Source organism: Lagenorhynchus albirostris, chromosome 4 (assembly GCF_949774975.1).
Source record: "Lagenorhynchus albirostris chromosome 4, mLagAlb1.1, whole genome shotgun sequence".
In the NCBI taxonomy this organism is placed as follows: Eukaryota; Metazoa; Chordata; class Mammalia; order Artiodactyla; family Delphinidae; genus Lagenorhynchus; species Lagenorhynchus albirostris.
Window position 1 is genome coordinate 45,855,510 of NC_083098.1, and position 25,369 is coordinate 45,880,878.

At 37.5% G+C, this 25,369-nt stretch overlaps 1 pseudogene; it reads left to right on the plus strand.

Moving 5' to 3' along the window:
* The first annotated feature begins 662 nt into the window (after nt 1-662).
* Nucleotides 663-25,189, plus strand: LOC132519072 (solute carrier family 25 member 16-like; annotated as a pseudogene).
* The last annotated feature ends 180 nt before the right edge of the window (nt 25,190-25,369 follow it).

The following is a 25,369-nucleotide window of genomic DNA, read 5'->3' on the forward strand; positions in this document are numbered from 1 at the left end:
TTTCCCAGGAAATTAAAATCTTTAACTCACCCTTAGGGCTTGATGATCAAATAAACAATAATTATGAAATACACTTGATTAATAGAGTTCATCCAAAAGAAGGGTGCTGCCCAATTTTAATCTGGAATCACTCTAATGTCTCAAGTTATGTAATATTAAAAAAAAAAAACCTGAGTTGCGATTTTTATCATCGTTTTGTTATTGCCTGATTAAATCCCAAGCAAGCCATTCAGTTTAAAGAGACGCCAGATGATGATTAATAGCAACCCCACTGTCTAATGAATTCCACAACCAGGTTAATTTGTTCTTGAAATATATGTGCATGGAATTGAAATTCCCCCAAAGCCAAGGCAATAGTGGAGCTGCCATCTTGTCCCCACTATCTGGGACAAATAACCCTTGATCTTCCTCACACTGGACACTCTGGCAGGACAAGCAGGGAAGTAAAGTGGCTCAAGGACCCTGCAGTGGCCTTGCCAAACTTTCCTTAGAGTTGCACTCAGTCTAAGAAGCTTCCATGCAACCTTACTTCTTTCCTCTGGAGTTAGACATGCAATGCAGCCTAATGGCTCTCTCAGCCTCACCCGGCTGCTGCGCCATTTTCCCTGATAGGCACTTTCTCTAATAAAGTTCTTGCCTGATGTCATCTATATAGTGGGTCCATGCCACATTCCACAGGGTGTCCTCATGGTTCAGATCTCTTTGAGCCGGATTGCAACCCTCTGGCTGCCACTCTGACCACGCTGCGGATGACAATGATTGTGTCCACTGGATTTCTGATGCTTATGCGCTATCTCCTGCCTCTACTGTTTCAGAATCTGATCATGCTTTTTGCTCTCAGTGGTGCCAGTCCTGTAGTGGCATCTCCATTTGTCACCTCTGGCCTACAAAGGCAGCCACCACTGAACCTCTTAGCGATGCTGACGCCCTTCTCATTAGCTCATACTCAATGTTCTGGTAGACAGTGTCTCCTCCGTGCCATCCTGTGAAGCAGTTTAGGCCAGCTGAAACTCTTCAAAGGATTGACATCTTTTTTCTCCTACTTCTACATCTGGTCATAAGGGACCCTGATGCTGCCTAGGGTGTGACCCGAGGGTAAGACACTAGTGCAACAGTGATGAGGTCTGGGCTATCTGTTTTGATGCTTTGTCCGTCAGCTCTGTTCATGCTTGATCCTGGAGTACCATTCCATCTACCCAATCTAAAGATTTGTGGGTTCTGGTTTAACCCAAATTTATGAAGGGCAGTGTTGCTGCATAGTTGCTTGGTATAGCGTATTCAGATGCTCCATCTACATCAAGGCCCAGTAGCAAGCCAGAAGCTGTTTTTCAAACAGTGTACAGTTCTTGCTGTAAATGACCTTGTCCAGAACCCTAGCAATCTGCATTGTGATTCTCCCATTGAGACTTATATGGATTCCACATGGCATCTTTCTCACCCAAGAAACTTCCTTTGGGGTAGAGTACCTTTTCTCCCTGATCAGCCTAGCCAGCCTAGCACATCCCCAGCTGGGTCATGTTGTGATTGAAATCTACTTACTGACTGAGTATAGATCTGGAGCGGGGGTGTTGGGGTTCTGCATCACCATGAATCCCATTAATAGGGAAGACTGGATAAGTTCTGCAGGATTGTGGGTTCCGAGGAATCCAGGGATTTGAAGATGACCCCATTCTGTCCCAACTAGGACCCTGACCTTGGCATTGCATACTTGCCTAGCTGCGAAGTGGATCTTCTTCAGAGCTCTTCTATATTTATGATTAAGTCCAGAGCCTAGTCCTCTGTTTTCTCTGGCTTCTGGTGAAGAGACAAGAGCCTCTTTAGATGCTATAAAGAAGGCCTCTGGCTTACCTTTTAGTTACTGATTAAACACTCAACTTCCTGTTATTTTTCCAAAATACCAATTGCATTTAGCAAAAGCCACCTAATTCCACTGAACATGTGGTTAGTGTTTCCCCATACTTCTCAAACACCTGACCCAGTGCACCTGCTAGTTCATTTCCTTCCACTTCACCATCAGCAAACATTTTAACAGTTTCAACCTTTTAATAATTCAGCCTTGTGCCAGGGGTTATCAGTACTCCACGCATCATCAATGATGGGGTCTGTGCTAGTTTCCTAGAGCTGCTGTAACAAAAGACCACAAACTGCATGGCTTAAAACAATAGAAATTTATTTTTTCATAATTATGGAGGCTGGAAGTCCAAAATCAGTGTGTCAGCAGGGCTATACTCCCTCTGAAGGTTCTCAGAAGAATGCTTCCTTGCCTCCTCCAGTTTTTGATGGCTCCAGATGTTCCTTAGCTTGTGGCAGCATCACTCCAATCTCTGATCCCATCTTTACTTGGCCTTCTCCTCTATGTCCTCTTCTCTTATCTTTATAATCCACCTGTCACTGGATTTAGGGCCCACCTTAATCTACCATGATCACACCTCAATCCTGAACTAATTCCACCTGCAAAGACCTTATTTCCAAATAAGATCACATCCTGACGTTCTGAATGAACGTGAATTTGGGAGGTGGGTGTGCAGTATCCAGCTCACTACAGGGTCCTTCTGGCCAGCTGGCTGGTGACAACCCAGCTTCAGGATCCTTTCTTAGCACTGACTTTCTTGGATCATTCCTGGCACTAACTGTTGCAGGTTGGGTCCCCAGGAAACTGCCTCTGAGACAAATAATAGTGTACAGGAAGTTTATTAAATGTTGCTCTTAAGTTGAACACATGTGGAAGGGATGGATAGAAAAGAAGGATTCAGCAGAAGGGGAATTTGAACCACCGTATGGTTACACAAAGACCTCGCCAGACTCCACAGGAATCTCTGAAGCTGAGATGACCCCTTAATGTTGTTCTCAGTTGGATCAAGGGGGCAGAGGCGTCAATGAGTAGGAATAATCAGTCACTGAATGTGGACTGTTCTAGGAAGGGGCTGTGCCCTCAGGCAAAGTGCCTCTCTTCAGGCAAGACATGAAGACTGATAGCTAAGTGTTCTCAGTAGTAGGTGAAAAATACTTCACTCCTGAAGAGGTGCCTGGGTGACATGGGACACCATCCACTATACCTATCATTGATCAAGACTGAATTAACTTATTTTTATAAAACTAACTATTTTAGACAGACCATTGTTTTTACTCCCAGAAAGATAAATCAGAGGGAGAAAAAAAGCATAAGAACCCTTGAAAAGAAATAAATCTTAGTTGGATGAGACGACTGAAGGGAAGTTTTGAGACATACATTTTGGAAGATGGAGGGAACACTCACCCAAAGTGGAAGCTCCTCCTTCTGAAAACTGGAAGAATAGAGATTGCACTCTGGTGATTGAGTTTAGGGGAGGGATGTAGGAGATGCTCCTCTCTCTCTGATCTGCCCGTCTGGAAGAAGAGTATATGTTCTCATCTGTTCTGCTCTTCTATACCGTCAACTTTTCAGGGGCTGGACCTTGTTAGGGAGACCTGCCAGAGTCCAGCTCAGTTTGTACTGAGTCGGTAAATTTAACTTTGGGTGCAGTATTTGCAAGTCTTTTTGACCAAAAACCTAAATTGCATTTCTCCCAACAGCTTTATCAGCTAAAAAAGGAGATTTTTTGACCTCCACATCATCAATTCCTCTATGTCCCAACCTGTTCTGAACTCAGGTAAAGAAGAGTGGTTACTATTCACAGGGCCGTCCCTCAAACTCCAACATGGTCATCAGTATTAGTGAAGTTAAACACTTTCACTAGAACAACATTTTGGAGTTTCAGAAGTGAAAAGGAAAAGAAAGTTGCATCTCAGTCCAAAAATAACCATGTGTATCCATTCAGAGTGCAGGCAGAGACAATTGAGCCTTCTGCTTGAAAAGCAGACAGGGACGTAAAAGGGTGTGAAATGATTTACAGAATTGATGAGAGAAACAGACTCTAGGGCAGGCTTCCAGATATGATTCCAAAGACACCATGGAATTTTTTTAAAATACAATTGGCATAACATTATAATTCGTTTCAGGTGTACAACACAGTGATTTGATGTTTGTATATATTACAAAATGATCACCACAGTAGTCCAGTCAACATCCGTCACTATGCATAGTTACAGAGAATTTTTTTCTTGTGCTGAGAACCTTCAAGATCCACTTTTCTAGCTACTTTGAAATATGCAATACAGTATTATTAACTGTAGTCATCATGCTGTATATTACATCTCCATGATTTAATAACTTTATACCTGGAAATTTGTACCTTTTGACCCCCCTTCACCCATTTCACCCACCCCCACCCCCACCTCTGGCAACCACCAATCTGTTCTCTGTTTCCATGAGCTCAGGTCTTTTGTTTGGTTGGTTGGTTTTTTTAGATTCCACATATAAATGATAACATATGGCATTTGTCTTTCTCTGTCTGACTTATTTCACTGAGCATAATGCCCTCCAGATCCAACCATGTTGTTGCAAATGACAAAAATTTATTCTTTTTTATGGCTGAGTAGTATTCCATTCTATATAAATAACATATCTTCTTTACCCATTCATCTGTTGATGGACACTTAAGTTGCTTCCATATCTTGGCTATTGTAAATAATGTGTCTGTAAACATTGGGGTGCATGTATTTTTTTTGAATAAGTGTTTTCATTTTCTTTGGATATATACCCAGAAGTGGAATTGCTGGGTCATACGGTAGTTCTGTTTTTAGTTTTTGAGGAACCTCCATGCTGTTTTCCAAAGTGGCTACACCAATTTACATTCCCACCAACAGTGTTCGAGGGTTCCCATTTGTCCACACCCTTGCCAATGTTTATTATTTGTGGTCTTTTTCATGATAGCCATTCGGACAGGTGTGAGGTACTATCTCATGTGGCTTTGGTTTGCACTTCTCTGATGATTAGAAATGTGGAGCATCTTTTCATGTATCTGTTGGCCATCTGTATGTCTTCTTTGGAAAAATGTCTATCCAGGTCTTCTTAAAGAAGACCATTTTAAAATTTGGTTGTTTGTTTTTTTCAAGTTGAGTTATATGAGCTGTTTATATAGTTTGGATATTAACCCCTTATCAGTGATATCATTTGCAAATATTTTCTGCCATTCCATAGGTTGTCTTTTCATTTTGTTGGTGGTTTCCTTTGTTGTGTAAAAGCTTTTAAGTATAATTAGGTCCCATTTGTTTATTTTTATTTTTTTTTCCTTTGCCTTAGGAGAAAGATCCAAAAGAATATATTGCTGCAGTTTATGTCAGAGTGTTCTACATATGTTTTCTTCTAGGAGTTTTATGGTTTCCAGTTTTATATTTAGGTCTTTAATCCATTTTGAGTTTATTTTTTGTATATGGTGTGAGAAAATGTTCTAATTTCATTCTTTTCCATGTAGCTGCCTAGTTTTCTCAGTACTACTTAGGGAAGAAACTATCTTTTCCCCATTGTATATTCTTGCATTCTTTTGTAGGTAAATTGACCATAAGTGTGTGGGTTTATTTCTAGGCTCTCTATTCTGTTCCATTGATCTATGTGTCTGTTTTTTGTGCCAGTACCATACTGGTTTGATGACTGTAGCTTTGTAATATAGTCTGAAGTCAGAGTGCATGATACCTCCAGCTCTGTTTTTCTTTCTCAATATTGTTTTGGGTATTTGGGGTCTTTTGTATACCATACAAATTTTAAAGTTATTTGTCCTAGTTCTGTGAAAAATGCCCTTGGTATTTTGATGGGGATTGCATTGAATCTATAGATTGCCTTGGGTAGTATGGTCATTTTAACAATATTAATTCTTGCAAGCCATGAACAAAGTATAGCTTTCCAACTGTTTGTGCTGATTTCAATTTCTTTCATCAGTGTCTTAGAGTTTTCTGAGTCCAGGTCTTTTAGCTTCTTAGTCAGATTTATTCCTAGGTAATTTATTCCTTTGGATGCAATTATAAATGGGATTGTGTCCCTAATTTTTCTCTCTGATAGTTTGTTGTTAGTATATAGAAATGCAACAGATTTCTTTATTTGTATCCTACAGTTTTACTGAATTCCTTGATGAGCTCTAGTAGTTTTTTGGTGATGTCTTTAGGATTTTCTACGTATAGTATCATGTCATCTGCAAGCAATGACAATTTTATTCTTCTTCCTTTCCAATTTGGAGTCTTTTTTATTTCTTTTTCTTGTCTGATTGCTGTGGCTTCAAAAACTATGTTGACTAAAAGTGGTGAGAGTGGGCATCCTTGACTTGTTCTTGATCTTAGAGGAAATGCTTTCTGTGTTTCACCATTGAGTATGTTGATAGCTGTGAGTTTATCATATATGGCCTTTATTATGTTGAGATATGTTCCCTCTATACCCAATTTTTGGAGATTTTTTATTATAAATTCGTGTTGAATTTTGTCAAAAACTTATTCCATATCTGTTGATGACCATATAATTTTTATTCTTCAATCTGTTAATGTGGTAGCACATTAAGATTTGTAGATACTGAAAAATTCTTGCATCCATGGGATAAATCGCACTTGATCATGATGTATGATTCTTATCATGTATTGTTGGATTCAGCTTGCTAATATTTTGAGGACTTCTGCACCTGTGTTCATCAGTGATATAGGTCTGCAGTTTTCTTTTTGTGTGTCTGGTCTTGGTGTCAGGATGATGTTGGCCTTGTAGAATGAGTTCAGAAGCATTCCTTCCTCTTCAATTTTTTTGGAATAGTTTGAGAAGGATAGGTGTTGACTCTTCTCTAAACGTTTGATGGAATTCACGTGTGAAGCCATCTGATCTTGGACTTTTGTTTGTTGGGAGCTTTTTCAATTACTGATTCAATTTCATTACTGGTAATTAGTCTGTTCATATTTTCTATTTCTTCTTGGTTCAGTCTTGGGAGATTGTACAGTTCTAGGAATTTGTCCATTTCTTCTAGTTCTGTTTTTTTGTTCTTTTGTTTTTCATATAGTTCATAGTAATCTCTTATGTTCCTTTGTATTTCTGTGGGTTTGGTTGTAACTTCTTTTTCAATTCTGATTTTATTGATTTATGCTCTCTTTTTTCCTTGATGAGTCTGAAAATTGATAAACCTTTAGCCAGAGAACCACCTTTTAGTTTCATTGACATTTTCTATTATTTTTTAAGTTTCTTTCATTTATTTCTTCTCTGATCTTTATGATTTCCTTCCTTCTACTAATTTTGGGTTTTGTTTGTTCTTTTTTTAACTCTTCTAGGTATAAGGTTAGGTTGTTTGGGATTTTTCTTGTTTCCTGAGGTAGGCTTGTATTGCCATAAACTTCTCACTTAGAACTGCTTTTGCTGTATCCCATAGATTTTGGATCATTGTGTTTTCATTTGTCTCCAGGTTTTTTTTTTTCTTTGATGTCTTCAGTGATCCACTGGTTGTTTAGTAGCATATTGTTTAGAATCCACTCTGCTCATTTTTGAATTGGATTTTTTTTTGCTGGTTTTATGAGCTCCATATATATTTTGGATATTAACCACTTATCAGGTATATGAGTTGCAAATATATTTTCCCATTCAGTAGGTTGCCTTTGATTTTGTTGGTTTCGTTTGCTGTGCAAAAGCTTTTTAGTTTGTTGTAGTTCCACTTGTTTTTCTTTTGGTGTCAAATCCAAAACATCATTGCCAAGACCAATGTTGAGGGGCTTACTATGTTTTCTTCTAGGAGTTTTATGGTCAGGTCTTACAGTCATTAATCCATTTGTAGTTAACTTTTGTGTATGGTGTAAAAATAGTGATCTGTTTTCATCTTCTGCATGTAACTGTTCAGTTTTCCCAACGCCATTTATTGAAGAGACTGTCCTTTCCCCATTCTATATTCTTGGTTCCCTTGTCATAAATTAATGACCATACATGAGTGGGTTTATTTCTAGGTACTCTTGTTCCATTGATCTATGTGTCTGTTTTTATGGTGATACTATACTGTTTTGATTACTGTAGCTTTGTAGTAGAATTTGAAATCAGAGAGTGTGATGCCTCCAGCTTTGTTCTTCTTTCTCAATGTTGCTTTAGCTATTATGGGTCTTCTGTTCCATATAAATTTTAAGATTGTTTGTTCTAATTCTATGAAAAATACCATTGGAATTTGGACAGGGATTGCACTGAGTCTGTATATTGCTTTGGGTAGTATGGAGGGTTTTTTTTGTTTTGTTTTGTTTTGTTTTGTTTTTTTGCAGTACGCAGGCCTCTCACTGTTGTGGCCTCTCCCGTTGCGGAGCACAGGCTCCGGACGTGCAGGCTCAGCGGCCATGGCTCATGGGCCTAGCCGCTCTGCAGCATGTGGGATCTTCCCGGACCAGGGCACAAACCTATGTCCCCTGCATCGGCAGGTGGACTCTCAACCACTGTGCCACCAGGAAAGCCCTAGTATGGAGTTTTTAATTGAAATATAGTTTATTTACAATATTATGTTACTTTCAGGTGTCCTACATAGTGATTTTCCATTTACATACATTATGTCATGATTACCATGATAAGTCTAATAACCATCAGTTCCCATACAAAGTTATTACAATATTATTGACCATTATCTTTATACTGTGTATTACATCCCTATAGTTTATTTATTTTATAACTGGAATTTTGTACCTCTTAATCCCCTTTCCTATTTTGCCCAATCATCCAATCCCTAACCTTCTGAACTACTCATTTGTTGTTTATGAGTCTCTTTATATTTTGTTTTGGTTTTTTGCTGTTGTTTCTTAGATTCCACACATAAGTGAGATCATATGGTATTTATCTTCATCTGTCTGACTTATTTCACTTAGCATGATACTCTCTAAATCCATCTAAAGATTTCATTTTTTATGCTAAGTAATATACTATATATATATATATCACATCTTCTTTATTCACTCATCTATCAGTGGACACTTAGGTTGCTTCCATACCATGGCTATTGTAAATAATGCTGCAACGAATGTTGGGGCACATATATCTTTTTGAATTAGCGTTTTTGTTTTCTTTGGGTAAATACCCAGAAGTAAAATTACTGGGTCATGTCATAGTTCTAGTTTTAATTTTTGAGGAACCTCTGTACTGTTTTTCATAGTGGTTGCACAAATATACAAATCCCACCAACAGTGAACAAGAGTTCCCTTTTCTCCACATCCTTGCCAACAATTTTTATTGTCATTTTGATGACTGCCATTCTGAGAGGTGTGAGGTGGTATCTCTTTGTGGTTTTGATTTGCATTTCTCTGATGATTAGTGATATTGAGCATCTTTTCATATGTCTGTTGGCCACTGGTATGTCTTCTTTGGTTAAAAAAAAAAAAGTGTCTATCCAGTTTAGTTTGATGTAGTCCCATTTGTTCACTTTTGCTTTTGTTTCCCTTGCCTGAGGAGACAGAAAAATATTGCTATGCCAACGTCAAAGAGTGTTCTGCATATGTTCTCTTCTAGGAGTTTTATGGTTTCAGGTCTTACATTTAAGTCTTTAATCCACTTTGAGTGTATTTTGCATATGGTGTGAGATACTCTTCCAATTTGATTCTTTTGATATAGCTGTCCAGGGTTCCCAACACCATTTATTGAAGAGCTGTCTTTTCCTTATTGTATATTCTTGCTTCCTTTGTTGTAGATTAATTGTCCCTATAAATGTGGTTTTATTTCTGGGCTCTCTGTTCTGTCCCATTGATCTATGTGTCTGGCTTTGTGCCAGTAGCATACTCTGGATTACTATAGCGTTGTAGTATAGTCTGAAATCAGAGAGTATGATACCTCCAGCTGCATTCATTTTTCTCAAGATTGCTTTGACTATTCAGGGTCTTTCCTGAGTCCATACAAATTAGAATCATTTGTTCTTTTCCTGTGAAAAATGCCATTGGTAGTGTGATAGGGAGTGCATGGAATCTGTAGATTGCCTTGGGTAGTAGGGTTATTTTAATATTCATTCCTCCAATTCATGAGCATGGTATATCTTCCCATTTGTATGTGTTGTCTTAAATTTCTTTCATCAATGTCTTATAGTTTTTAGTATACAGGTCTTTCACCTCATTGCTTAAATGTAATCCTATGTTACTCTTTTGATGCAATTATAAATGGGATGGCTTTCTTAATTTCTCTGACACTTTATAGAAATTCATCAGACATTTGTATATTGATTTTGTACCCTGCAACTTTACTAAATATTAGTTCTAACAGTTTTTTGGTGGAGCCTTTAGGATTTTCTGTATATGTCATATGCAAAAAGACAACTTGGATGTCTTTTCTTTTTCTTATCTAATTTCTCTGGCTAGGACTTCCAATACCATGCTGAATAAAAGTAGAAGAGTGGTTACCCTTGTCTTGTTCCTGATCTTAAAGGAAAACCTTAGTTTTTCACTGTTGAATATGATGTTAGCTGTAGGCTTATCATATATGGCATTTATTACGTTGAGGTACATTCTATTTGTTGAGTTTTTTTAAATGGATGTTGAATCTTGTCAAATGATTTTTCTGAACCTATTGAGATCATATGATTTTTATCCTTCACTTTAACGTGGTATATCACAATAATGAACTGAATGGTGAACCATCCTTGCATCACTGAGATAAATTCCACTTGATCATGGTGTATGATCCTTTTACTGTATCGGTGAACTTGGTTTGCTAATAATATTTTTGGTAAGTACTTTTGCATCTATATTCATCAGGGCTAGTGCCCTATAATTTCTTTTCTTGTGGTGTCCTTTTCTGGTTTTAGCATCAAAGTAATGCTGGCCTGGCAAAATGAGTTTGCTAATCCTCTCTTCTGCTTTATCTAGCCTGCTAGTGAACCCCTCTTGAATTTTTCAGCTCAGTTGTTCTTCAGCTCTATGATTTCAGTTTGGTACTTTCTTATATTTTCTGTTTCTTTGTTGAAATTCTCATATCATGCATTGTTCTCTTGACTCTGGTGAGTGTCCTTATGACAATTACTTTGAACTCTTTTTCCAGTATATTATCTGTTTCACTAATATTTTTTCCTGAGATTTTATCTTGTTCTTTTGTTCAGAACATATTCCTATTTATTCTGCTTGACACTCTGTGCTGTATATGCATTAGCTGTATAAACAGCCACCTCTCCCAGTCCTGACTGTCCTTATATAGGAGATTAACCTTATCGTACAACCCATACCCTAATTCTTGGTTGTTTTTCAAAACTTTGTGAATGCCCAAGCAGCAACATGGAGGGATTTAGAGATTATCATACTAAGTGAAGTTTAAGTCAGACGGAGAAAGGTAAATATCATATGATATTGCTTATATGTGGACTCTAAAAAAATGATACAAATGAACTTATTTACAAAACATAAATGGACTCACAGACATAGAAAACGCATTTATGGTTACCAAAGGGGAAAGGGGGGAGGGATAAATTAGGAATTGGGGATTAACAAATACACATTATTATATATAAAATAGATAAACAACAAGGACCTATTGTATAGCACAAGGAACTCTATTCAATATCTTATAATAACCTATTATGGAAAAGAATCTGAAAAAGAACATACAGTATAAACTGTAAACCTATTATGGAAAAGAATCTGAAAAAGAACATTCAGTATAAACTGAATTACTTTGCTGTACACCTGAAACATTGTAAATCAAGTTTACTTCAATAAAGAAGATAATTTTTTTAAAAATATTCCCAAACCTAAAGAAGGAAACAGATACTCAGGTACAGGAATGACAGAGGGTCCCAAAAATGATGAACACAAACAGACCCACACCAAGACATATAATTAAAATAGCAAAATTTAAAGAGGATTCTAAAGGCAGTAAGAGTCATATAAAAGGGAACCCCCCCATACGGCTATCAGCTGATTTCTCTGCAGAAGCTTTGAATATATCATGTCACCCTTTTCTGGCTTGCAAAGCCCTGAAAGGGAGAAACCTACAACTTAGGGTACCCTACCCAAAGGAGAGATAAAGAACTTCTCAGACAAGCAAAAATTCAAAGAATTCAGCAATACTAAACCTACCCTAAAAGAAATGCTGAAGGGTCTTATCTAAATAGAAAAGAAGTAAGAATATACAGGAAACGGAAAATCCAAATAGAAAAAGCAAATATATAGTAAGGATTGAAGATCACTTAATACGTTATTGACCGGAGACATAATAACATTCGGGCAACAAAAGGTGTATTACTGACCAGAGACGTATCAATACATTTTTAGAGAGTGATACAATTAACATCACCATGCGAAGTTGTTAGAGCTTGAAATTGATCAAGAGGTTCCTTATACAACTTACAATTGTCATAGTCATTCACATTTCATAGTCAAAACCTCACTCCGTTAGGTTTTTTATACCATAAAATTTTCAAAAACGACACATTGCAAAATTTTGAGTGAAGAATTTTATGCAGATGCTTTCTCTGACTGTCCGAGTGACATATATACTAGTGTCTCAGAAGATTGTTCTTCAGAATATAGTTCTGATTCAGACGATGTGAATATTAGACCAAAAAAAAGATAAAAAACCTTAGTGATTGATTCTGATACAGAAAGTGAAAATGAAATTCACGGAGCTGGAGAATGCTCCTTTGCTTCTATAGAAGAGTGGATTGAAGACAACATTTCAGGAAAATTAGAAGATGTTACATATGTGTCAGGTATAACTATTGAATGTAATAACCTGCAAAGTGTGTGTTAGTGAAATAACAGAATTAATTTTTGGTAATGACTTTTTCAAATTGGTCGCCTCTCAAACAAACTTGTGTTACCAACAGAATGAAAAATCATATAAAAAGTATGATAAGGCTCTAAAATGGACTGATGTAACCAATAACGACATGAAGAAGTTTCTTGGATCAATTATTTTGACGGCACAAATAAAGTCACACTGGAGAGAATACTGGTCAACTGATCCCTTATTTAAAACACCTATCTTTCCAAAGATTATGACAAGAAGGTTCAAACAAATAATAACATTTCTTCACTTTTACAATAACTTGGAAACTTCACTTCCTGCAGACAGAATTTCAAAGTTAAACCTCTTTTGGATTATTTTCTACCAAAATTTCAGTCGATCTGTATACCCAAACAAGAGCTATCACTTGATGAGGCAACGATGAGGTGGAGAGGATGACACAGATTCAAAACATATAATTCTGGAAAACTTAAAAATATGGAATTTTGGTCAGGATGGTTAGTGAAACTTTGAGATTTACACAAGTGAAGGAAAGAAACTGCAATAAACAATATTATCAGTCCTACAACCTCATCTTGGTTCATGGCACCATATTTACCAAGACAATTATTACAACAGTGTGTCCACATCTGAAATATTGTTGAAAAATAAAACCAGAGTTTGTGGGACTATAAGAGAGAATCGTGGTCTACCAAACCAATTAAAGGAGAGATCTAAAAATCTACAGAGGGAAGAAATGACATTTTTATGTAAGAGAGAAATGATTCTTCTTATATGGAAAGACAAGAGGCTACTCCACATGGTGATAACTATTCATGATGCCTCCATAGCATCTACAGGAAAGGAAGACAGGAGGACTAGACATCAGATGACTAAGCCCACTTGTATATTAGAGTATAATAAATGTATGAAAGGAGTTGATCGATCTGATCAATATCAGGCAAACTTCAATATCCTCTGGAAAACCTGAAAATGGTATAATAATTGCAGTTTATTCAATGCATTTAAAATTTATTGTAGCCTAAATGCACAGAATAAAATGACTTACAAGCAATTTTTGTTAGCAGTAACTAGAGAATGGGTAACTGACCATTCTGGTGATTGTAGTGGTAGTCCCACCCTGGTCCTTCTTGTGGTATTTCTAAAAGAGTCCCCCGCAAAGATCCACCTTGTCATCAGGTAAAATAAAAGAACATATTCTAGAGGAAATAATACCCACAGGACTAAAACAAAATGCTGCCAGAAAGTGGAGAGTCTGCTCTTCTGGGGAAAACACAGTGAAACATGGTATATTTGTAATAGATGTTCTGTTTCCCCTACACAGAGGTGCCTGCTATACTGCCTAACACACTCTAACAAAATATTAGAATGCTTTAGTAAGACATGTACAAAGTTTCAAATAAATATGTTAAATGCAAAAAAAGTTATTGATATTTACTCAAATGCAGGTGTTTCAGTATTCACTTACATAACAAATCACTAGCCACAGGTATTAGTTTCTGCAAAAATTCCCCAGTCAATAATGTGTTAAGTATGCCAGTACATACATTAAAAGACAAAAAATACTGTAAAAGCAACTATAACTACAGTAAACACTAAAAGGATAAACATGAAGATATAAAACATGACATCAGAAAAATTGAGGGAGGAGAGTAAAAATGTAGATCTTTTAGAATGTGTTTGAATTTGACTATCAGTTCAAAGCAAGTAGATATAATTATGGGTCAACACATATGAACCCATGGTAACCAAAAATCAAAAACCTACAGTAGGGGCTTCCCTGGTGGTGCAGTGGTTGAGAGTACACCTACCGATGCCGGAGACACAGGTTCGTGACCCAGTCTGGGAAGATCCCACATGCCGCGGAGTGGCTAGGCCCATGAGCCATGGCCGCTGAGCCTGCGCATCTGGAGTCTGTGCTCCGCAACAGGAGAGGCCACAACAGTGAGAGGCCCGCGTACCACAAAAAAATAAAAACCTACAACAGACACACAAAAAAACAAAAAGAAACCCAAGCATACTACAAAAAAAAATCAAATGACAGTGAGAGAAACAAAAAGAAATGAACAGAGAAGAACTACAAAAACACCTGGAATACAAGTAATAAAATAGCAATAACGACATACTTATCAATAATTACTTTAAATATCATTGGTCTAAATTCTCTAATCAAAAAACATAGGTGGCTGACTGGATAAAACAAAATAAGACACTTAAAATATGCTGTCTTCAAGAGACTCACCTCAGGGTGAAAGACACACAGACTGAAAGTGAGGGAATGGAAAAACATTTCATGCAAACAGAAACAACAAGAAAGCAGAGATAGCAATTCTCATATCAGACAAAATAGACTTAAAATAAAGGCTATAAAAAAGACAAAGAAGGACATTATATAATAAAGGAATCAATACAAGAAGAGGATATTACACTGTTTAATATATACACACCCAATACAGGAGGACCTAAATATATAAAGCAAATACTAACAGACATAAAAGGAGAAATTAATAATACAGCAATAGTAGGAGACCTTAAACACCCTACTAACATCAATGGACAGATCATCCAGACAGAAAATCAGTAAGGTAACAGTGGTCTTAAGTGACACAATGGACTAGTTGGACTTAATTGGTATCTATAGGACATTACATCCAAAAAAAGAATACACATTCTTCAAGTGCACATGGAACGTTCTCCAGGATAGATCACATCCTAGGGTCACAAAATAACGCTCAACATATTTTGAGAGGATAGAAATTATACTAAGCATTTTTATGACCACAGTGGTATGAAACTAGAAATCAACTACAGGAAAAAAAAAAAAAAGGAAAAGTACAAACACAGACTACACACAACATGCTACTAAAAAACCAATGGGTCAATGAAGAAATCAGAAAATCCATCAAGACATAAAAATGGAAACAAGTTTCCAAAACCTATGAGATGCAGCAAAAGCAATTCTAAGAGAGAAGTTCATCACAATTCAGGGCAATATAACCTACCACCTAAAAGAATTAGAAAACAACAAACAAAGCCCAAAGTCAGCAGAAGGAAATAATAAAGATCAACAAGGAAATAAAGAAAATAGAAGTGAAAAAAATCAATAAAATAGATCAATGAAACCAAGAGCTGATTTTGGGAAAGATAAAATTGATAAACCTTTAGCCAGGCTCACAAAGAAAAGAGAACCCAAATAAACAAAATATGAAAGAAACAACAACTGATATCCCAGAGATACTAAAAAATCATAAGAGAATACTATGAAAAGTTGTATGTCAAAAAATTGGCAACTTAGAAGAATGTAAAAATTTCTAGAAACATACAGCCTGCTAAGACTGACTCAAGAAAAGACAATTTAAATAAACTGATCACTACAAGATTGAATTTGTAACCCAAACAAAAGTCCAGGAACAGACAGCTTCTACCAAACATGTAAAGAAGAACTAATACCTATCCTTCTCAAACTACTCCAAAAAATTGAAGAGGAGGGAACATTCCCAAATTCATTTTACAAGGCCACCATCACCTTGATACCAAAACCACACAAAGACACTACAAAGATATTGGCTTGTAATTCTTTTTTTTTTCTGATGACTATAGATGCAAAAATCCTCAACAGAATATTAGCAAACCAAATCTAACATAAAAAGGATAATACATACATTAAAAGGATCATACACCATGATCAAGTTGGATTCAGCCCAGAGTCACAAGGATGGTTCAACATACACAAATCACACAATGTGATACACCACATTAACAAAAGGAAAGATAAAAATCATATGATCATCTCAATAGATGAAGAAAAAGTATTTGACAAAATGCAACATCCATTCATGATAAAAACTCTCATCAAGGGCTTCCCTGGTGGTGCAGTGGTTGAGAGTCCGCCTGCCAATGCAGGGGACACGGGTTTGTGCCCCGGTCTGGGAAGATCCCACATGCCGCAGAGCGGCTGGGCCCGTGAGCCATGGCCACTGAGCCTGCGTGTCCGGTGCCTGTGGTCCGCAGTGGGAGAGGCCACAACAGTGAGAGGCCCGCATACTGCAAAAAAAAAAAAAAAAAAACCTCTCATCAAAATAGGTATAGAGGGAACATATCTCAACATAACAAAGGCCATTTATGACAAACCCACAGCCAACATCATACTCAAGCTGAAAGCCTTCCCTCTAAATTCAGGAATAAGACAAGGATGTCTACTCTCACCACTTCTAGCAATTGAACGTCCTAGCCACAGCAATCAGACAAGAAAAAGAAAGTGTATTTAAATTGGAAGGGAAGAGGTAAAACTGTCACTATTTGCAGATGACATGATACTCTATATAGAGAACCCAAAATTCTCCACCCAAAATCTATTAGAATAAATCAGTTCAGCAAGGTTGCAGGATATAAGATTAATATAGAAATATGCTGTGTTTCTATATACTGCAGTAAGTCCCCTACATACAAACGAGTTCAGTTTCGAGAGCGTGTTTGTAAGTCCAATTTGTTGTGAGTCCAACAAAGTTAGAGTAGGTGCACAATCGGCTATATACTACTTTACTGTAATAGGTTTATAATACTTTTCATACAAATAATACATAAAAAACACAAAAAATAAACATTTTTCATCTTACAGTACAGTACCTTGAAAAGTGCAGTAGTACTAGCTACATCACCTCCACTCTTATGCTTGCTTTGGGATATCCTGGGCTTGAAATAAAGATACTGTACTGTACTCTATACAGTACTATACAGTCAAGTACACAAAGCACAATCACTTGTAGAGAATGCACACATGTGACAATGTATACCAGACACATGAACTAACTTACATGATTGGACATGCACATGCACTTTTGCATCTTTGAAAGTTCACAACTTTAAGGTTCATATGTAGGTGACTTACTGTAATAATGTAATATTAGAAAGAGAAAGTAAAAAAAAAGCCATTTAAAATTGCATCAAAAGAAAAAGACCTATACTCTGAGAAGTATAAATCAGTGATGAAAGAAACTCAGAATGTTTCAAAGCAATGGAAAGATATCCCATACTCTCAGAGTGGAAGAATTAATATTGTTAAAATGGCCATTCTACCCAAAACAATCTACAGATTTAATGTGACCCCTCTCAAAATGCCCATGACATTTTTCACAGAACTAGAATAATCCTAAAATTTGTATGGAACCACAAAAGACCCCAAATTGCCAAAGAAATCCTGAGAAAAAAAGAACAAAGCTGGAGGTATAACCCTCCCAGACTTCGGACTACACTACAAAGATACAGTAATCAAAAGAGCATGGTACCGGCACAAGAACAGACACATGGATCAATGGAACAGAACAGAGAGCCCAAAATAAACCCACGCGCCTATGGTCAAGTAATCTATGACAAACGAGGCAAGACTATACAATGAAGAAAGACAATCTCTTAAATAAGTGGTGCTGGGAAAACTGGACAGCCAGCCACATGTAAAACAATGAGATTAGAACATTCCCTCACACCATATACAAATATAAACTCAAAATGGTTTAAAGACCTAATGTAAGACCTGAAACCATAAAACTCTTAGGGAAAAACAGATGGAACACTCTGATTTAAATCATAGAAATATTTTCTTGAATCAGTCTCCTAAGGCAAAAGAAATAAAAGCAAGATTAAACAAGTGGGACCTAATTAAACTTAAAAGCTTTTGCACAAAGGAAATCAGACAAAATGAAAAGACAATCTATGCAGTGGGAGAAAATATTTTCAAATGATATGACCAATAAAGGGTTAACATCCAAAATATACAAACAGCTCATACAACTCAACAACAAAAAAACAAACAACCCAATAAAAAAAAATAGAAGACCTGAATAGACATTTCTCCAAAGAAGGCATACAGATGGCTAATGGGCTCATGAAAACATGCTCAGCATCACTAATTATTAGAAAAATGTAAATCAAAACCACAGGGAGGTATACCACCTCATACCGGCCAGAATGGCTATCATTGAAAGGTCTACAAATAACAAATGTTGGCGAGAATGTGGAGAAAGGGAACCAACCTGCACTATTGCTAGGAATGTAATTTGGTGCAGCCACTATGGAAAACAGCAGGGAGGTTCCTTAAAAAATTAAAAATAGGGGCTTCCCTGGTGGTGCAGTTGTTGAGAGTCCGCCTGCCGATGCAGGGGACACAGGTTCATGCCCGGGTCCGGGAAAATCCCACATGCCGCGGAGCAGCTGGGCCCGTGAGCCATGGATGCTGGGCCTGCGCGTCCGGAGCCTGTGCTCCGTGGCGGGGAGGCCACAACAGTGAGAGGCCCGCGTACCACAAAAAAAAAAAAAAAAAAAATTAAAAAAATTAAAAATAGAACTACCATAGCAATTCCATTCCTGGGTATATATCCAGAAGAAATGAAAACACTAATTCGAAAAGATACATGCACCCCAATGTTTGTGGCAATGCTAGTTATTGGGTTGGCCAAAAAGTTCCTTTGGATTTTTCATAAGATATTCGGGTTTTTCTGTAAGATGTTACGGAAAACCCCGAACGAACTTTTTGGCCAACCCAATACAGTAGCCAAGACAGAAGCAACTCAAGTGCCCATCAACACATGACTAGATTAAGAAGATGCTGCATATATGCAATGGAATATTACTGAGCCATAAAGGAAATACTGCCATTTGCAGCAGTGTGGATGATCACAGAGAGTATTATACTTAGTGAAATAAGTCAGACAGAAAGACAAAAACTGTATAATATATGTGAAATCTAAAAAAATACATTTGAATGTATATGCAAAACAGAAGACTCACAGAGATAGAAAACAAACTTATGGTTACCAAAAGGGAGAGGGATGTGGGGAGGGAAAAATTAGGAGTATGGGATTAACAGATACAAACTACTATATATAAAATAGACAAGCAATAAGGATATACTGTATAGCACAGGGAATTATACCCATTATCTTGTAATAACCTATTATGAAGTGGAATGTGCAATACTAAATCATTATGCTGTACACCTGAACTATAATACTGTAAATCAACTGTATTTCAATTAAAAATAATAAAATTTTTTAAAAAGGACAGTAATGGATTACAATTCATTGAATAAAATTGTAGAAGTACATACTGATATTAACATATGAGAGAGAAGGAAATGCTTTCCCTTACAGTTGAGTATCAACTAATAAATGTAGAAGAAATGAGGAAAATAACAAACCATTTGGCAACCATTACAATGCTGATTGGTTCAGGTGGGAATTTTCAATGGATGTGAAGGCTGGTAGATAGAAATTTGAAACTAGGCCAATATCCCATTTCTTATTAGAGATCTTCCCACAAAATACTTCTCAATTATGAAGGACATCAGAAGGGGGAAATGGCAGGCTTCTCCACCTGTAATTCAGACCCCAACTTGAGCAGGTTATCAAGGTTAACATAAACAGTAGTGGGATGGGTCAATGTCATGTGCCTCCTGATGTGATACACTGAGAAGAACACAGCATCACTTCTGGACAGTAGTTTTCTATCAGTGTTGATATCCTAATTTGGATGGTTGCATTGTTGCTTTATAAGTAAGAGAGGGTCTTTGTGTTCCAGAAATATACACTAGATTTAGAGGTGACAGGGCATCATGTTAGCAACTAGCTTTCAAGTGGCTCAGAAAACAAATAATGGCAATAGATATTCATATAGAGATGCTTGCAGAGCAAATACATTAATCATTGGAGAATCTTGATGATGGGGATATGCTGTACTTTACTGTCATTGCAACTTTTCTGTACATTTGAAATTTTAAAATTTACTAAAATACCTTTTTTAAAAATAATGTTTATAATATAAAATGGTTTGATGATTGGCATTTTGGCAAGGAGTTGGGAAAAACAACTGCATAGATTTCTAGGTGGGAAAGTATATAAAAGTGCTGTTTCTTATGGAGTGCTCTTTGTCACTCTCAAATTTTAAAATGCATATACACTTTGACCCAGTAATTCTACTTTTAGGAATTAACGCTACAGATCTATACACCTATGAATATGGGATATACTTCAAGTTACATGAAATGCAAATAATCAAGCAAAAATGGTGTGAATATGTGACCATTTGTGTGAAAAAGGAACCATGCATACATGTTTACCTATAATTACTGATAATATCAGAGAATAGAAAAGAAGCTGGATGGCTAGGTAAAGTGGTAGGCAAGATACTTTGCCCATCATTCTAAAAGTAAAAAAAAAAAAGCATAGATATAGGAGAGGTGGAGAATTGAGGCTATTTTTGGAATTGGTCTTAGGTTCTACCTCTTCATGGGAGGAACCACAATTTCCCCATTCCTTGGATGTGGACCTTGGCCAATTGAATGTGGTAGAACTGACAGTGTGCCAACTCCAAGCCTAGGTATTAGACCCATGCAGTTGTCATGAGAACTTGCCTAGGGAATTTGGTTGGAAGATGAAATACATAGAACAGAGCCAGTAACGCCAGCTGAGACCATTCTAGACTAGCCAACAGCAAGCCAGTCACCAGAGTAAGCCCAGCCAGGACCAAATGAATTGCCCAGCTAAACCCAGCAGAACAACCCAGTGGACCCATAGTCTTGTGAGTATAATAAATGGTTGTTTTAAGCCACTAAGTCTGGTGTCGTTTTTAATGCAGCATTAGTGTGGCAACAGATTATACCCAGCATGAACCCCTTCTTATTGGATCCTGTGTGAGTCTTGGTATCTAACAGAGCTACCTCCTGCTACAAATCTAGAAGTCCAAAAGTATATTCAACTTTTCCTTGTCATCTTGGTAACCGGGCATGGGCACATGACCTGGGCTCTGTTAATCAAATGCTTGCATATGAAATTTTGAATCCACTTTGCTGCATCTACTAATTAAAATGTCAAAATTCTCCAGTATCCTTATTTCTTGGTATTGCTTGTTTCAGATTTATTGATGGTGGAATTGCCTGCCACGTGAGGTCCTAGCACTGATGCCTGTATCTTCAGTTGTTTCTCTGGGGAGTTTTCAGCTCTGCCTCCATTTATACATTTTCTGAGCCTGATCCTTCTGGATCCTGAAAATTAGAAGGTATTGGGCAGTTCATGGAACTAAGTTTATTTTCTGTTTGCAGGGGCCAGCGGGCCAGTTTGTTTTTAAGCTGAACATCATTCATTTAGACTTTTGAAATTGATTAGTCAGGAATCTGCTGGTGTGGACATAGAATAGAGCTTCACATTGGTGAAGTGAGAGAAAGAAGGTAGGGGAGAATTTTAGGAGTGGGGATGGTATTAATGTGCCTCTACATTATTCCCTTTTGAAACACAAGCAAAGAGATTAGCTCAGTATATCTCAATTACTATGATATAGTACAAGCAAAGTAGAGATCATTCATTGTGTGCCTTTACATTGAAAAATTATACGAAGACTCAAGTCCTAGCAACCTTTCACATTAGGAATGACCAGGATTCAAGCTTTGAACTTTATCCCTAACCCATTACTTCCTTAGGTTTGTGGTTTATAAGTTTTGACCACTCTCACACTATCCTGAAAAGAAATTTAGAATCCCAAGTATTAGTGTACTTAAATGCTTCTATTGTCCCTGAAAAAGTGCCTTGGACATGGATATATCAAGTAACTCAGGAAATCTTGAATCAGACAAGAAATTGGATAACTACCAATTTTCCCATCTCTTGGCTGACCACTGTCTCCCAATTAGTTTGAGATTCAACAGCACTAGGACCCTGGCTAGGTTTCAGCTGGCATTGATTCAGTCTTTAAATCTCTCACATCTATCATGTCTCATTCCATAGCTTAGGCCCTCGTCTCTCATCTAGATGATTACTGCAATGTGAGACAAGATTGGAGGCGGACAGTCTGAGTTTTTAACAGGGGGCAGGCCTTCTGTGATTTGGGTTTTCTTCCCACTGCAACTCCTGCCAATCCCAGGATAGAAAATAGACATTTGCCTGATTATACGAATTATTTTCAGAATGCCAAGCACTTACATGCTGTTCCTTATGACTAGCATGCCCTCCCCACTTGATAAATGTCCACTCATCCTTCAATTATCAACTCAAGCATCACCCACTATGTCCATCTCCAAGTAGAGCTGACTTTTCACCTTCTCCTGCAGCCATGCTATCTATTTAACCCTATCCGTACTGTGGAGCATTGATTTCCTTGTTGTCTCTCCCATTGTTCAGAGTTCTCTTGTAACCCCAAGACATAGGCTATTGTACGAGAGTACTCAAATTATGCCTTGGGTATTACGACAAATAGCCAGGAAAGAAACAAAGAAGGAAAAAGACAAAGAGAGGGAGGGAGGGAGGGAGAGGGAGGGAGGGAGGAGAGGGAGGGGGAGAGGGAGGGGGAGGGAAGGGAAAGAAGAAGAGAGGAGAAAAGAGAAAGAAAAAAGAATCTGAAGTCCCAGGGGCTCAATTCTCTATTCTACAAAATAATTGTAAATGTTCATCCTGCCAACAAGAATGTCCCTGACGATTAAGAACAATACTTAGCAAAAGAGTGACAAGATGAAAATGCATGATAATTACTGCCTTGGATTTCAAAAATTATTCTCAAGAAATCAATTACATTAGTAAGAGTCATTTCTTCCTTATTAACTATATAAGCTGAAAGGCTGGCAGGATTTCATGGAAATTTTATGATCACTGGCATCAGTCATGGTTTAAATCTGGCCTTGGATAAAGTTCTTGCCCTCTGGAGCTCAGTTCCTTAAATTGAACGGATTGTATTACACTGCTAGGAATCTTTCTTTATATACATATATATATATATACACACACACACGTATGCATATATACACACACACATACATACACACATATATACACACACACATATGTGTGTATATATATATATGTATCCTTAAATAGTTTTGTTGCTTTTCCAGTGAACAGGCTTACAGGAGCTAAAAACTGGACACAGCCAAGATTTTCATTACATGGAAAATGTTGTTTAGAAAAAAATCATGATATCCATACTATCTAGTTTTATACAGCATTTAAAAAATACTGAAGTGTAACTATATACTGATTTGGAAACCTGTCCATGTCCTGTTTAGTGGGAAAAAATATTGAACATGTGCAATTATGATCTTATTGATCAATTTGGACAAGATATCTGTATATAAGGAGGTACATATATGTGCATAAAAGTGCTTAGGGGAACAATCACCAAAACCAAAGTGTGTAATATATGAAGGGGGGGGAGAAGACATTACAAGAGAAAAAGAATTTCAATAAACAATTCTATTTTGATAGAGTCCATTCAGGATGCAGTAACAAAAAACCACAAACTGGATAGCTTATAAACATATTTCTCACAGTTCTGGAACCTGGGAAGTCCAAAATCAAGGCACCAGCATGGTCACATAGAAACTGCCGACCAAGAAGAGTTTACCCAACAAAGTTATGCCTCAGAAATGAAGGGAAGAGAAAGCTTTTCTTAACAACCAAAAGCTGAGGGAATCCATCACCACTATACCTGCCTTAGAAGAAATGCCGAAAAAAATTCTTCAAGTTAATATGAAAGGATGCTAACTACTAATATGTAAGCTCGTGAAAATACACATTGCACTGGTAGAGCTAAGTATATAGTCAGATTTAGAATACTCTAATACTATAATGTGATGACATATAACCACATAACTCTAGTATAAAGGTTGAAGGACAGACTCTGCCCCTCCTGACAGGCGGTTGGTGTCCTGTCACTGCCCGCTCTGGCCATGGCTAGGGCCCTGGGCTTGTAATTTGGCGACCAAATCTCCCGAGGCAGCACTGGCTGTGGCGACCCTACCTCTAGCGATGCGGCAGGCAGCAGAAGCTGGAGGGCCCATCGCAGGCCGAGACTTCTGGCCGTGCTCCTTCCTGGCTGCAGGTGTTGCTGGATGCTGTGCCCAAACAGGTGCTCCTTTATATCAGGCAAAGGTTTTATTACCAGCTCACAATCACCATTACAAACATTTGGGAGTGTTTGCTGCATTGCGTGCTGTTCCCCAAAGGAGGGACACCTTGGGGATTGTATAAAGGGAATGGTGCGGTGATGATCCAAATCGTTCCCTATGGAGTGATCCAGTTTATCGCGTTTGAGCATTATAGAACATTAATTACTACAGAGCTGGGAGTTTCTGGTCTGTGCACAGATGAATGGCTGCACCGATAGCAGGTTTAACAGCAGTTATCGGTACTTACATTCAAAACAATTTATGCAAAGGAAGGTGCCTTGCATTTTACAGAGGCCTGATGCCTGCTGTATTAGGAACGGCTCCTCGTGCAAGTGTTTCATTTTTTTTTTTTTTAACTTTTGGTACCTTTCCCATGTTCCCACCCTTCTTCACAGACCTTCAGACTACCCTAATGTCTGAGTTTTGAAAACTCACATAAACTTACATTATGGTGGTGCTGCTGGAGCACTAACACAGACAGATCCGACCCATTTGATGTAACTCATCAGTGAATGCAGTTAAGGACTGTTCTTCCAGAATTTGAAAAGTGCCATACCATGGAGGTGACTGTAAAGTATGTCTATATGGCAGAGAATTCAAAAGGATATCATGGTTTCTCTCTTAATTACATTCACTGTGTTCTTTCTCAAGCAGTTGCTTTTACGGTACATGAACTAATCAAGCAGTTTTTTCTCCTCAGCTAAAAAAGGTTGTTGTGATTTCTTTTCCTTCCTCTTCGAGGGAGAAATAAAATGTTAATTTGGGGGGAGAACATTACTTGAAGGGGAATATATACCCTGTCACAGGAAACCATGGGTATTTTAGCACTTGATTTTTTTATTCATCACAAAAGTGCTTACTTATACTTTTGGATGCCAAAAGTT